Below are 13,514 nucleotides of genomic sequence, written 5' to 3'. Positions count from 1 at the left end.
CCTCTAACGCCTTCCTCGTGCACCAAGAGCGCCGAATCGCTTAGCGCGGGACCCCCTCTGAGTTGTCCATGATTAGACATGTTAGCCCGGCAACAGCGCGCCTGATTGCGATTACCTTCTGTGTTTTCTAATTTAAACTCAGCTTGAGGTGTTGCCAAATTTGAGTGCAAAAAACAGACTTTGAGGGGTTAGCCCAGGAGACCAGATGAACCGCAGGAGCGCCGAGTTTAATTCCTCCCTGATAACAGGCCACAAAATCAGTCATTAGCCGCCACGTGTGCGTAGCTCCAGCTCCTATTGTCTTTGTCTCATTTAATGCTTGTCACGTGTGAAATGAACTATCAGGCCACCAAGAGCACTTATGATAAAAAATGACGGGCAAAACCCTAAAATATGGCGCTTTATGGGAGCCAGAGCCTACTTTTACAAGGTTAATGAACTCTCACTAACTTTAATAGTCTGTTTTCCGACTCATGCATCTTCATAAAGCGCCCTTCCCCAAAGTCTGCAGGCGAGGGGTGCCATTTCAAACAGCTGTGCCAGGCGCACTCCTGCAAAATGAAAGGAGCCTCATGATGAATCACATCCACCTTCCACTTCTTTCCATTTTTCCATTGTTCGCCTCACCTGGCAAACCGTCAGTGGATTACCTTCATTTCCCTTGATGCCTGGAGGTAAGGGAATGAAGAGAAAGTGCAAAGAGAACAAGGAACTACGTAGGATCCTAATCACCTGGTCCAAAGGTGGGGGGGTGGTGGAGGCATCCCAGGAGTGGTATTAACAAGCGAGCAGAGTGAGACGCCAAGGTGAGAGCTCGAGGCCTGCTCACAGCTCTGCAGGCACAGACAGACTTAACTTCACGTGCACACGTGAGCGTGTCGTCTGTGTGGGATTAATGAAGCTGACTCGTGTCGTCTGCGTGCTGTTAATGAACAGATTATGAGAAGCAGGCTGGAAGACGATTGCAAATGATGTGACCTCTTTGTGGTCAAATCTCACTTTGTAGTTGTTTGGCTTCTCTTTGTAGTAGTTTTATGTCTCTTTGTAGTCATTTTGTGCTCTTTCTGGCAGTTTTGTGTGTGTTTGTGGTAATTTTTTATGTCTTTGCAGTCATTTTGCATGTCTTTGCAGTTGTTTTGCGGTTCTTTTTGGTCGTTTTGCATCTCTTTGTGTTTATTTAGCCTCTCTTTGTTGTTCTGGGTCTGGTTTGGTTTGCATCTGTTTTGTCATTTTGTATCTCTTTGTAGTTGGTCTACATCTTTTTGTGGAAGTTTTGTTTCTTTTCGTAGTTGTTTTTACATTTTTTGTGGTTCTCGTCAGCATCTCTTTGTAGTTGTTTTGTGTTTAACTCTTAACTTTTTCTGCTATGATCATGCAGCATGTCCTGGTAGACATTTTGCATTCTTTTTTTAATTTTGGCTGTCTTTGTAGTTGTAGTAGTAGTAGTTTTACCTTTTCCTGTAGTCGTTTTGCATCTCTTTGTAGTCCTTTTGCCTTTCTTTGTAGTGTTTTTGCATCTCTTTGTAGTCGTTTGGCATTTCTTTTTGGTTGTTTTGCATCTTTTAGTGGTTGTTTTACTTCTTTTTGAGATAATTTTGCATCTCTTTGTAATTATTTTACCTCACTTTGTGGTCATTTTGCATCTCTTTGTAGTGGTTTTATCCCTCTTTGTGGTCGTTTTGCATCTTCCAGAGAGAGAGAGGGAAAAGTCACACGGGTTACATATGCATTTAAAGAGCAGAAACTGTACATTTCCTGCGAGGATGTAAGTTTATTATGAAAACACAATACATGAGTGTAAATTGATACACTACCCCTGAATGTCCAAAAATGACACAGGAGGGGTACTTATGATATATATATATATATATATATATATATATATATATATATATACATACATACTATTTTGACGTGTAGGCCACTTCCAAGCATCGGTATATGACAAGTTGGGAGTAAAAATGTTTTGTTGTACTTTGGGTCACTTTGTAGTAAATTTTGCATCTTTGTGTGGTTGAATAGTGTTTTTTTGAGGTGTCTGTCTAGCTTCCCTGAGCTCTATGTCTCCTCAGATCCACCAGTGAGGTGATGTTTTTGTTCATGTTTTTCTGTCTCTCTCTGTTATGGCTGTTGTTTATGTGATATTTAAAAAAATTTGAAATTGATTTTAGCACGGTCATCCCCAAGGTCTGTGTCTGATGTGAGGAAACAAAGGGCTGGGTAACAGAGAGCCTAACCTGGATGGAGGAAAAAAATCAGAGGTATCGAGGTAACGTAGGGCAGATGCTGCTTTATTGTCTTTCAAACAATAAATGTCAGCGGTCACTTTAAACAAATGCTCCGAGGCCCGTTCAGTAGTCCACCCATGTTTTAAATTCATGCCACAAACCTTTATGAGAAGAACCTCATAAACAAACACACTGCAGCTTGTGAGCACTTAACTCTCTCTCTCTCACACACACACACACACACACAGCACTAAAATAACAGGTATTTCAAAACAATAGATCCCCGGAGAGGCGAAGGAAAGATTAATCAGTTTATTTTGGGCTCCGCTATGGAAAGATGTATATGGAAAAGGACTTGAGAGCTGGCAGGTATTTCTGCTCTTATTGCTGGTTCCCTTTCTCTCCTGACATCCAACTAAGCAGTGACACCGGGTGACATTTAAAACACTTGTGACAGCGACAACATTTCATATGTTGTAAGTCTGAAAAGGAAAGACGGGTTAGGGGAGAAGCAGGTGAAATTGCTTGACTATGCAGTTGATCCATATTTTTGGAAGGTCTCATAAACAATATCTCAGGGGCTTCATGCATAAATGGAGCTGAACGGAAATGAGACTATTTAAGGTGTCACTTTGTATTAGGGCTGTTTTACCGTAGCGTGCAGAATTCAGTGTAAGCCCAGCGGACCTCTTCCTGACACACACCTACACACAGGTAGGCCACCAACCGCGGTAACAATTAACTGTGTCAGAACTGACAAACTTAATTGTAGCCTTTTATTTACATGTGCTGCCACGGCGTAGAGGAGGGGGTGAAATGTATTTGACATTTATAAACTTTGCGAATATGAGCAGAATAGAACAGATTTTTGGACAAATTTCACTCCTTTTATAAACATTTCCACAGAGAAAAATGCAACATGCTGTTAATATATGCCCTATAGTCACATGGAAATCACACTAAAAAGATCCTGAAATGTGAAATATGGCTATAAAAACAGTGGCACAAAATATAAAAATAGACGGTAGCTTTCATTTCCATCTGGCAAAGTTTAAAAATTCCATCACATTCAGACACATTCAAGACATGCAGACTGAGCAATTGTCACATTAATACATATATTTATGTATTTTTTTTCCCTAAAAATACTCTCTGCTCCCCCATGTGTCAACATGTCTCACACCTGTATGTTTATCACAGATTTGCCTCATGGAAACTGGATTTAGTGTCATGGCTTCTTTTAGCATACGCTGATGTCAGAGTTCCCCGGCTTATAAGAAAGGAGGAAGTGATGATATAAGTGATAGAGAGCTACAGGAGTGTGACTGCAAGACAATATGGTGCATACATTAGTGTGACTTTTGTGTGTGAATTGATCAAATTGTCAGTTTAAGCCTGTTGACCCAAAATTAGTGACTAAGTTGATGTCAGAATCAATATGACATCTATGTTTGATACTAAATCAGAGGTTTGAGGATTTTTCCTCAAGGCCACTAAAGGACATCAAGGACATGTAACATCTGCTGAAACCAAAACTAAAATTAGTTAAAGTGGGTCAGCAGTTTCTAAGAGCAGGGTGAAGTCAGTGGTCAATGAAGTATTCATATCCTTCACTTTCACTGTTTTGATTTTTCACCCAAAACCATAAATGCCAACCTCATGACGAGAAAAAAAAGTCGGGGGATCACCAGAGTCTGTATGATTCATCCTTTGGGGCAACAGATGTTTGTTTAAAATTTCTTTGCGATCAAATACTTTTGATTTTACCTGAGTGATGATCTGACTTCAGTGCCAGTTGGGTCATCATTTTCACTACGGATAAAAAGCACCAATACAACTTTGTGTTATATTACTCAATTACAAAAACACACAACACATTCTCAACCTAAGTCATCAGATATTGATGCTTTACAATGGGTTTCCACGTCCACATATTACGTTTTAGGTATCCCTCTAAGTCTGCTCTTTATGTTCGGGATGCTGCTGCGGTGATGTCAACGCAGATGCTGGCGTGGATGGTTTAGGATTAGGCAACACGGGCATTGATGCTTAGGCCGGAGGTATACTTGCTGTTTAACTTTGTGTTTGTAATCATGTCCAGCTGCGTCATGAGTGCTTTTGCCTATGCACTACGCATGTTGCTGGAGGATACCTTCTAGAGGGCACACCGGAGAGCACGGGCCTCATACAACTACCAGATGTGTGGGATGTAAACAACAGACATGGTGACACTCAAGGAGGACAAGGAGGTTACTTTCATGTTAACGCTGAGATGGAGGCAGAAAAGCGACAACACTGGTAGAACGTAAGGCCTCTAAATCAAACCCGTCGGGACAATGGGGAGTATGTGTGTCTCGTACTGCCAGTGTGAGAGATTGATAATAAAAAAAAAAACACCTGTACTTGTCTGCTATGCTTCAACACTGCCCGAAATTAAACAAAGGAAGCACGTGATTAGGTTCAGAAAAAACTCCATCACATTCAGACGGGAAGTTAAACGCGAAACTCCCCCATGAAAGTTTTTGGGTTCGTTGGACCAATCAACTGCCCCCTCACACTCCTTGTATTACATTGTTACCAGTAGAGTTTCAACCTGACACCGTCTCGCCACATTTCATGCCGATACGCCAGGTTTCGTCTGGCCACGTTCTCAAGTGACGCCACCCATACACATATCCTGCGGACGCAGCTGGTGCTGTCCAAAAGCCTACTGGAAATGGTTCTGTCGGGCCGCTTTCTCAGATGACACTGTCCAGCCGCATTGCATATACATGCAAAAGGTGGCTTTTAGCATCATGATCAAAATGCCAAAAACACTGTCAAAACTGCAGTCTTTTACTAGTTCAAATTGAGAACTTGACCTGGCCACCCGCCTGCTGTGAGCTTCATTGCTCAGGTTTAGATTTGCTGGATTATGGGTTTTCTTATTTTCCCTTCTTGAGCTCCATGCAATACAGTATGTTTTATCTGCTTATCATATAATTTTGTAACTAAAACATGAATCTGCAAAGAAACTACAGCTGTCGGATTAATGTAGCAGAGTAAAAAGCAACAAATTTAGTGGCGTAGTAGGAGACAGTTGCCCCAAAAGAAAGCACTAAAGTAAAATAAATTACCTCAGAATTGCACTTATGTAAAACGTTTGTGTATAGTGATGCATTATAAACATCTTATCCTTACTTCCATTACTTTCAGTCTCATGAAATATTCCAAAATATTAAAAAAAAAAACATTTCTGTCATTGTCTAACTTACACAACTAAAGTTGCCACTGCATTACACATAAGTCAGTCACATTAGCAGTACAACTTCCTGTCAGACCCAGAGCGGCCAGCTTGACGTCAGAACGGACAGATGTTTAGGTTACGCTGGCGTGGTTCATTCTGGAGAGTCAGCACAATGTGTGGGTGTGTGTTGGTGTTAGAGGTGGAGGACCTAAGCAGGAATAACATTGGCAGGGTGGTCTCGAGGTTTTGGGCAGAGCTGCAGTTTGTGTGTTTTTCAGAGCCGTGTATCCACGTGACTGTGACGCCTCTTCCAGTCTGTACTGTAACACTGTCAAACCTGTGCTGCAGCAGTTAATCCTTTTCTGTACAACCTGACATTAAAGACAAAGGTACACACCCAAAAGGAAACACAGTTTCACACATAAATCTGTGAATACTCACTAAAGCTTTGTATTGTTTGTTTACTTTGCATGCCAGACAGGGGGGTGTTGTGTTAACATTAGAGCATTAACGGTAATGTGGGGAAACCACAAGCAGCGGTGACAAAAACGTACAAGAACAACAACAGAACAAAAGAGTCAGAGAAGTGGCTGGGGGAATATGAGGATTTAGTAAATGCAACAGAGGTGTAAACAAAGGCAATGAACTGGAAAAGGAAACGGAGACTATTTTAAATACACCAACACAACCAGTTAAAAAATTTCAGAACACTTTGGTGCAACAATTGAACTAATTAGAGTCCAAAGAAGTCACGGTGTGGTCTCAGGCTTAGGGCGCCTTCACACCAATCTTGTTTAGGCTCATTTAACTGAACTCTGCAGCAGCTACCTATGTCACATACCAAACAAGTTCACAACAACAAATGGGTTGCATGTCGAACGATGAAAATGTATAACCTCTCGGCGCTGTACATTTCTCTTGTACTATGCTTTTTATTTTACATGTTAATGTAGCTCTAAGTTACACATCAAGCTTTGTCCAAGACAAGTTTTATGTTATTGAGGCCAAATAAAATGCAAAACAAGTCATATCTTAAGTTCTTTGAGGTAGACCTTGCAGGAATTGTTGGTTGCTGTTTAAAAACACAACATACAAACCTTCTCTGTTCGCTGCTTGTGCATTCACTGGGAGTTACAATGTAACTGGGAGTTACAAAAAAAAGCTTTGGCAGGCTAACTAACCTAAGCACCTGCACCTTCCTGTCCAACAGGAAGCAGGCCAACTTTACTATGCTTTTCATCCCCATCCTCTCCTTCAGTGCTCACCAGAGAAAGTGAGAGTGATGCCAACATCCGATTCACTCAAGTTTTGGAACTAACTGTTGATACTGCATTTTGTGCAAGTTTTTTTTGCCTTTTGTGTGAGATTTTCATGGCTTCCTTTTAAATGCTTGCTGCTGCTACCAGGATGCTACCTTTTTAAAATGTCCTGACCTCTCCTGCACACTGTTTTTGGCCGGGGGCTACATACCACTGTCCAAAGACTGCAGCCCAAGAACTTACTGAATATAGCAAAATAAGAAGAAAAGTGCACTCAGTAGAGATAAGAAAATACAGGCAGAGGGCAGAGTCTCTGCAGATTGATACACCTCCACACTTCTTGACGGTCATAAGTGATGCTTGAGAAGTATTACTTTTGCATGAGTCTACATTGTTTTTTAGGAAAGTCCTGCATAATATACCTTGGAGGGGAAAGTCCAGGTGAAATCTCAAGTCAATAGAGAAGTCAAGTCTTAAATCTTGTCCTAGGCAGTGACCTTATTCTGGATCCTAGTGGCCTGAGGATAGAAAGTCTTCCTGGGCCTCTCAGTAGCGACTTAGTGTATCTGGTACCTTCTTACAAAGCTTAACAGGGGAAAAAAATCATTATCCCAGCTCGTTTTCATTTTAAAGTCCTCAAATACCACAGCTCTGGCATAAATACGGACACCAAAAGCCACCTTTTGCAGCTGCATGATACATGGGCGGTGTCAGTTTATAACGTAGGTGGATGGAACCTTTTCAAAAATTTAAATGCGTGTGAAAGCCAACTGAAGACAGCACAAGAAGATAAGACATTCTCATCCCAGCTTGTCACATGGTGCCGCTCTGTCAGTGCGTATGCTTATGACGTTTTAGGTATCCTTATGTGTCAGCTGTTTATGCTCTGGGATGTCATTACAGTAACGTCAACAAATGTACATGGTGGGATGCAGCATAGTGCAACAAAGTCACCAGAGGATGGTTTGATATTGGCAAAAGAGGCACAGGGTAGAGTGAAGAGAGAAAAAACCCATCCACACTGGAAGCAAACTCTGTATGCATAAAAGTCTGTTGTTTGTGGGACCAATTGCACTCAAGCTCCTTATATCACCTTTTAACCGACTGGGTTCTCTCCGTCCATGTTTTCATGTGATGCCGCCCATGTGCATCGCATGTGAGCGTGCCCAGTAACGATGCCACTATTTCTGTCCAAGCACATTCTCATCCAATGCCGTCCAGCCACTTTCCAGTCCTAGCCACGTTATGATTGGATGTAGAAAGTGGCTTTTGGTGTCATGCTCGTACGCCTAAAGCACTGACGGAGCAGACATAGAACGGGCTGGAAAACTGGTGTTGTGTAGATTTCAATTTAGACAAACATTACAGCACACTTAAAAAAAAACAACAACTTCGTAACCAAGTAAGGATGATGCCAGTTGCTATATTAGAATCAAGAATATGACACTTTTTTTTCAAGTACAAGTAAATTTTGATTGGGAATCTGTTAAAATCAAGAGTTTGCGGGGCTTGTTTTAAGGATGTCAGATGTGTCGCTCTGGCTTGTCTCTCTAGCATGGATAGCTATAGCTGTCACTTTGACATAATTTATGAGGTGGCAGTCCATTCTCATTCTGAAGTCATCTAATAAACCGCTTTGTCAGTTCTTTCTGTGTCCAGACCAGATCCAGACCCAAAAAGCCACCTTTCACACCCGCATAATATGCTGCTGAACGGCATCAGTAAAGAGCGTGACTGGACAGAACTGCTCTTGGTGTTACGATGTACCGGTGTCAGTTGGTAATGTGGCTGGCGTCGGTAGCGGCATCTGGAACATCAACAGCAGATGCAGCAGGATAACCAGAGCGTAATATGTAGACACAGAAGTCCACTGATAAAGTGGCGGTTTGTGGCGACTTGGGATGAGAACATGTTGGTTATCCAGGTGGATATTAAATGATTCTCCTTTATTCTTTATTCTTGCAGCACCTGGTGTGAACATCCGCAAGACAGTGAAAAACAAGGCCTTGATGTTCATCGTCAGGACGCTCTCAATGGTGCAAAGTTTGAAATTCCTCAAGTCCCAATCCTTTTAGGGTAAGTCCAAGTCAAGTTACAAGTCTTTGTGAGTTATTTGCAAAACTTTGAGTGATTTTGGAACATCTTTTCTTTCAAACTACTATTTTTTTTATTTTTTCACATAAGTTAGACCAAGTTATTCAAAAGTTGAAGCTTAATACAGATGGATATTTCTGCATTCAAGTCTTAAGTCAAATCTCACAGCAGTGAGTCCATGCTCAGGTATCATGTCCTATTTTTGGGGCTTTGGTCAGCTCTGCAGCTCAGGCAGTTGCTTTCTTCATATGTGTCGGTGTCAACCTACATGTTCAAACCTGCCAAAATGTTGTTTTTCTTTGTCACGCACAGAAAGCAGCCTTTATAAAAAGGGATTGCTTTCACACTTGAGCGTAGCACAGAGGTGCCCTGGGTTAACTCGGCTGATCTGATCAACCGTAGTCAAAGTTGTGGCCGACCTCATTGATCATGAGCCTGACAGCTTGTGGGTGTGGGATCATTCCTCCATAACACCCACGCTCCTTTAAACCTTTCTCCCTCCTTGTTGCGAAAATAACAATTGTGGGCGCACAAATGTGTGTAGACACCTGAAGGTCACTCACACACTGAACATGATGAAGTGAGTCTCACCGAGTCTTTCTCTTTCCATCTCCTACTTCTCAATTTCATCCCTCTCCCCGACAGCCTCTCTTTAGTTACCTCTCTTAACTTTTTGCACTCGGTCTCTCTGCTCAGTGTTCTTTATTCTCCCTCTCTCAATTTCTCTCTCTTTCACTCTTTTATTCCTCTTCTGTCCGGGTTTAAGATGTCATTGAGAAACCTTGAGATAGATGAGGTCTTCAGTGAGAGGCAACCATCAGCTCGGCATTACAATAGAGTTAGAAATGGTATAAATCAGAGAATATGATCAGGAATGACAGCGCTGTTTGCCTTGGAAAGCCCATAAACCCCGATGCAATAATGTTTGTGGGAAGAATGGCAGAAGTTGTCATAAAATCAAACATATGCTCAATATGGGCTGTGTGTGTGTGTGTGTGTGTGTGTGAAATTGAATAACCTGCATATTGTGACAAAGCAGTCTTAAAAAACAAATTTGAATCTTTTTTTTTCCTCGCTTCATGGGATCCATTTAAATGCAATCAGCGGAGAGTAAAAAAAGGCATTTCTGTTCGGTTGAAATATGTTTCTCATTAAAGATGTCAGTGGGAAAAGCAGGGATGTTGACGCTTTAATCGCCCTCCTTTCATATGCGCTGTAATGGGACTTGAAACAGCTGTGTCTCAGAGGGGGAAAAAATCAGTTACTGCGTCATATGGTCAAGTATCATTGAGACCCTCTGGAAACATTCAAGTTGTGGTGAAGGAAAAAGTGGATTATTTTAATTCAAGTGGGTGTAGGGGTGCGGAGGGGAGGAGTATGTTCCCCTCTGCGGATTTAAAAATAAATGCCAGCCCTCTTCTCCCCCCTGTCTTTTATCTTGTGAGACCACATGCAAGCCTGCAGTTCTTCCTTTTTTAAATTACAGCTGTATGTTTGTGTCAGGTTACTTAATTTAGAGCAGCAATCGAGCGAGCAGTAATATAACAAAGGCTAAAAATCCCTAAAAACTCTACCTCTACACCAGTGATACTCAATTTATAGCCCTGGATAGGCTGCTGGGGGCCCCACAGGCATTTGCAATTGTCTTTGCACTTTTAGTATACATAAGCTGCAGGAGTGCATAAAACAGCATTAAAATAGAACAAAAAAGTGCCAATGGAAGATCCCCTGTACCTGTACCGACGGAGGTCCTAGCTAAGCCCCTAATGTCCTAAAATCCTGGAGATGTCCTGATATCCTAAAAAATGTCTTAAAATCCTAGAGGTCCTAAAATCCTTAAAACATCCTGAAAATCCTAGAAATGTCCTCAAATGCTAGAAACATCCGAAAATCCAAGAAAAGTAATTAAATCTTAGAAACTTTCTAAAATTCTAAATGTCCAAAAATCCTAGAACTATCCTAAAATCCTTGAAATGTCCTAAAATCCTAGAAATGTTGTAAACTCCCAGAAACATTCTAGAAATGTTCTTGAATCCTTGAAACATCCTGAAAATCCTTGAAAAGTCCTCAAATCATAGAAAGATCCAAAAATCCTAGAAACATCCTAAAATCCTCAATTTAATAAAATCCTACAAACAGCTTCAAAAGTTGTAGAAATGTCCTAAAATCCTAGAAACATGCACGGAGCTGCTGAGACTGGCCCCTGACCTCCTGTCATTCTGCAGAAGTGGCCCCGAAGCAAAGCAAGCGGAGCATCCCTGCTGTCCTCTCCAGCTTCACTAAAGGTAAACATATCAAGTCTAGATTTAGGGGCCACACTATGTTCTTTAAGGCTTGCTTCTCTCTCCAGGGATCATTGTTTGGTTTACATTGTCAGGTACATATAATATGAACTACTTCAAGTTCTTTTTCATGCATAAAACAACATAAAATAGTGCAGCAGCCAAAAAAAAAAGTAGTAATAAAATATCGGCATCTAGACCGAGGTCAAATAAAAACCAGTAGATTCACAGTGTATTCTTTTTTTTTCCCCAAATGTGAACTTTCTTCCCATTTCTCCCTTTGCTCTCTAATATCAGAAGTATTTTCCAAGCAGCAAGAATTACATCATGACCTTGTTTGCTACGTCTTCTTGCAGCAAGAAACTGAACAAGTGTTGAATGCACAGGGACATAAAATCTTTAAACTTGGAACATTTAACACTCTTTTTAGGGAGAAAGTGTTAATTCATGATGTGCATAATTGCTTCACTTCAAAATCATGTCTCAGCAGGAGACATATTTTTAAAATAAATCTTGCCTAAATCTTATTTGGGGTTTGAATTCCCACTTTTTAGCTCATCCCTAGCACTGTATCAACTCTCCAAAGCCTTGTTCAATAATGCATACAATTTTTAGCCAGCCGGTATGATCCAGTATGCTGCGTTTTAAGCCTAAAAGCTCACATGAAAACACTCTTAACTATCTGCCCAGCAACAACAGGCACATTTAGCAAATAGCTGGTGAACAAAAAGGACCATAGAAGCTAAGGTTGAGTGAATATTGGACTTTAATAGCTAATATGTAGTCAAAAAGGCTATTTTTAATAACATATAAGCTATAGTTATACTTTATATGTATATTTATATATACTTTATATATAAATAATGTTTCAGGTCGGGTCATTGTTGAGTTATTATGCCCTCTAGTGGCCAAAAAAGGTCATAATGCAGATTTAAAGCAGCAGATGTTTGCTTGTGCAGTAGTCATAACCATAGTCTGTATAAAATAATAGACAAAGCCAGCGTGATGTCACCCGCTGGTCTGTGGACAGCATTTTAAATAGTGCATACATCCACTCTAGACTCTTGTTTTTACTTGACCTCTGACTGCAAATGCAACCATCAGTATCTTGAAGTAGGACATCCGGCCACGCTGTAACCTCTGTCAGACTGAGGTAAGGTGAGGCCGTGAGGGGAAGCGCTAAAGATGTCTTCCCATAATGCACTTCCTGGGAACCTGCCAGAAGTGTTAATTCGATATGTATTGCACGCTGCTTTGCTGTCTGTTTCTGATTAAAATAAAGCCGCTGCGCAGGGAACAGTGATGGAGGCACTTTGCGCTGCAGGTTGGGTGAAAAGATTAACACTTTTTCTATTATTACCTGCATAAATATGAGCATGCATCAATAATTCATCCTAATGGCTCAATGTGTGCGATTAGATGTCAGCTTCTCATCCTCTCAAGGATTTGCATTTACTGCTTTTTCTGCTGCTTCGCATGAATTTGATTTGCAGTGCAGCAGGTAAAAAGACAGATGTGTTTTGTGCGTGTGTGTATGTGTGTGTGTGTGTGTGTGTGTGTGCGTGCGTGTGTGTGTGTGTGTGTGTGTTGTCAGCCTTCGGTACACACACACACACACACACACACACACTCCCTTGACCAGATCCCATTAGCCTGCAGCTATATATTTACAGCAGTAGAAAGATACCGATACCCGGAGAAAACATCAAAACAGGGCAGAGAAGCCACGTGCTTGTGTGTTTGTGTGCATGTTGCTTCTTTTTGTGGCCATTTCAGACCTCACTATTGATCTCATCACCAATAACTTGATTTTTCACTTTCAAAAAATTCTCGCTCATCTTTCCAGGTTTCTGTTTTCCTTGTGTATTTATCTCGTGAGCGCTGGAGTCATGTTGCTTCTTTGGAAGTCATGGGATTCCTCTTGAAAAAATAAAAAACGCTGCAGGGGAAGACAGTGAGATGAAGTGTGAGAGAGAGGCCTACTTTGTCAGAAGCAGAAACAGTAGAGGCACTGTCTCAAATACTTCCTTTTGATATCAGAATGGAGACCTTGTGACTTGTTTTATTGATGCCTTTTATGCATGGAATTTCTATCAAATTTATTTAAATAAAACTTTATGTTCAGTCGTGCCATCTCCCCAGATTTTAAATACATTTACTCATTATCTACTTACACCCATCTGATCCAAAACTCCATTAATGGAGAAGATTGGTCCTCTTCTTTACGTTCCTCTTCCTGCTGCTGTCTGAGCTCCTCATTTCCTTCTCTTCAGAAAAAGCCATTTGCTGCCATTCAGCCCTCGGCAGTATGGAAAAAAACGACTTCAATAGATCAAGATAATCCATAACACTGAATATGAATCACTAATTTGTTTGGCAGTTTCTATTTGATCATTACTTCATTGTGCCCTAGTTGAGTGTTTCC

This window comes from Plectropomus leopardus, chromosome 21 (genome assembly GCF_026936395.1).
Source record: "Plectropomus leopardus strain MGB_pleo_1.0 chromosome 21, ASM2693639v1, whole genome shotgun sequence".
Taxonomy (NCBI): domain Eukaryota; kingdom Metazoa; phylum Chordata; class Actinopteri; order Perciformes; family Serranidae; genus Plectropomus; species Plectropomus leopardus.
This window is presented reverse-complemented; position numbering follows the sequence as displayed.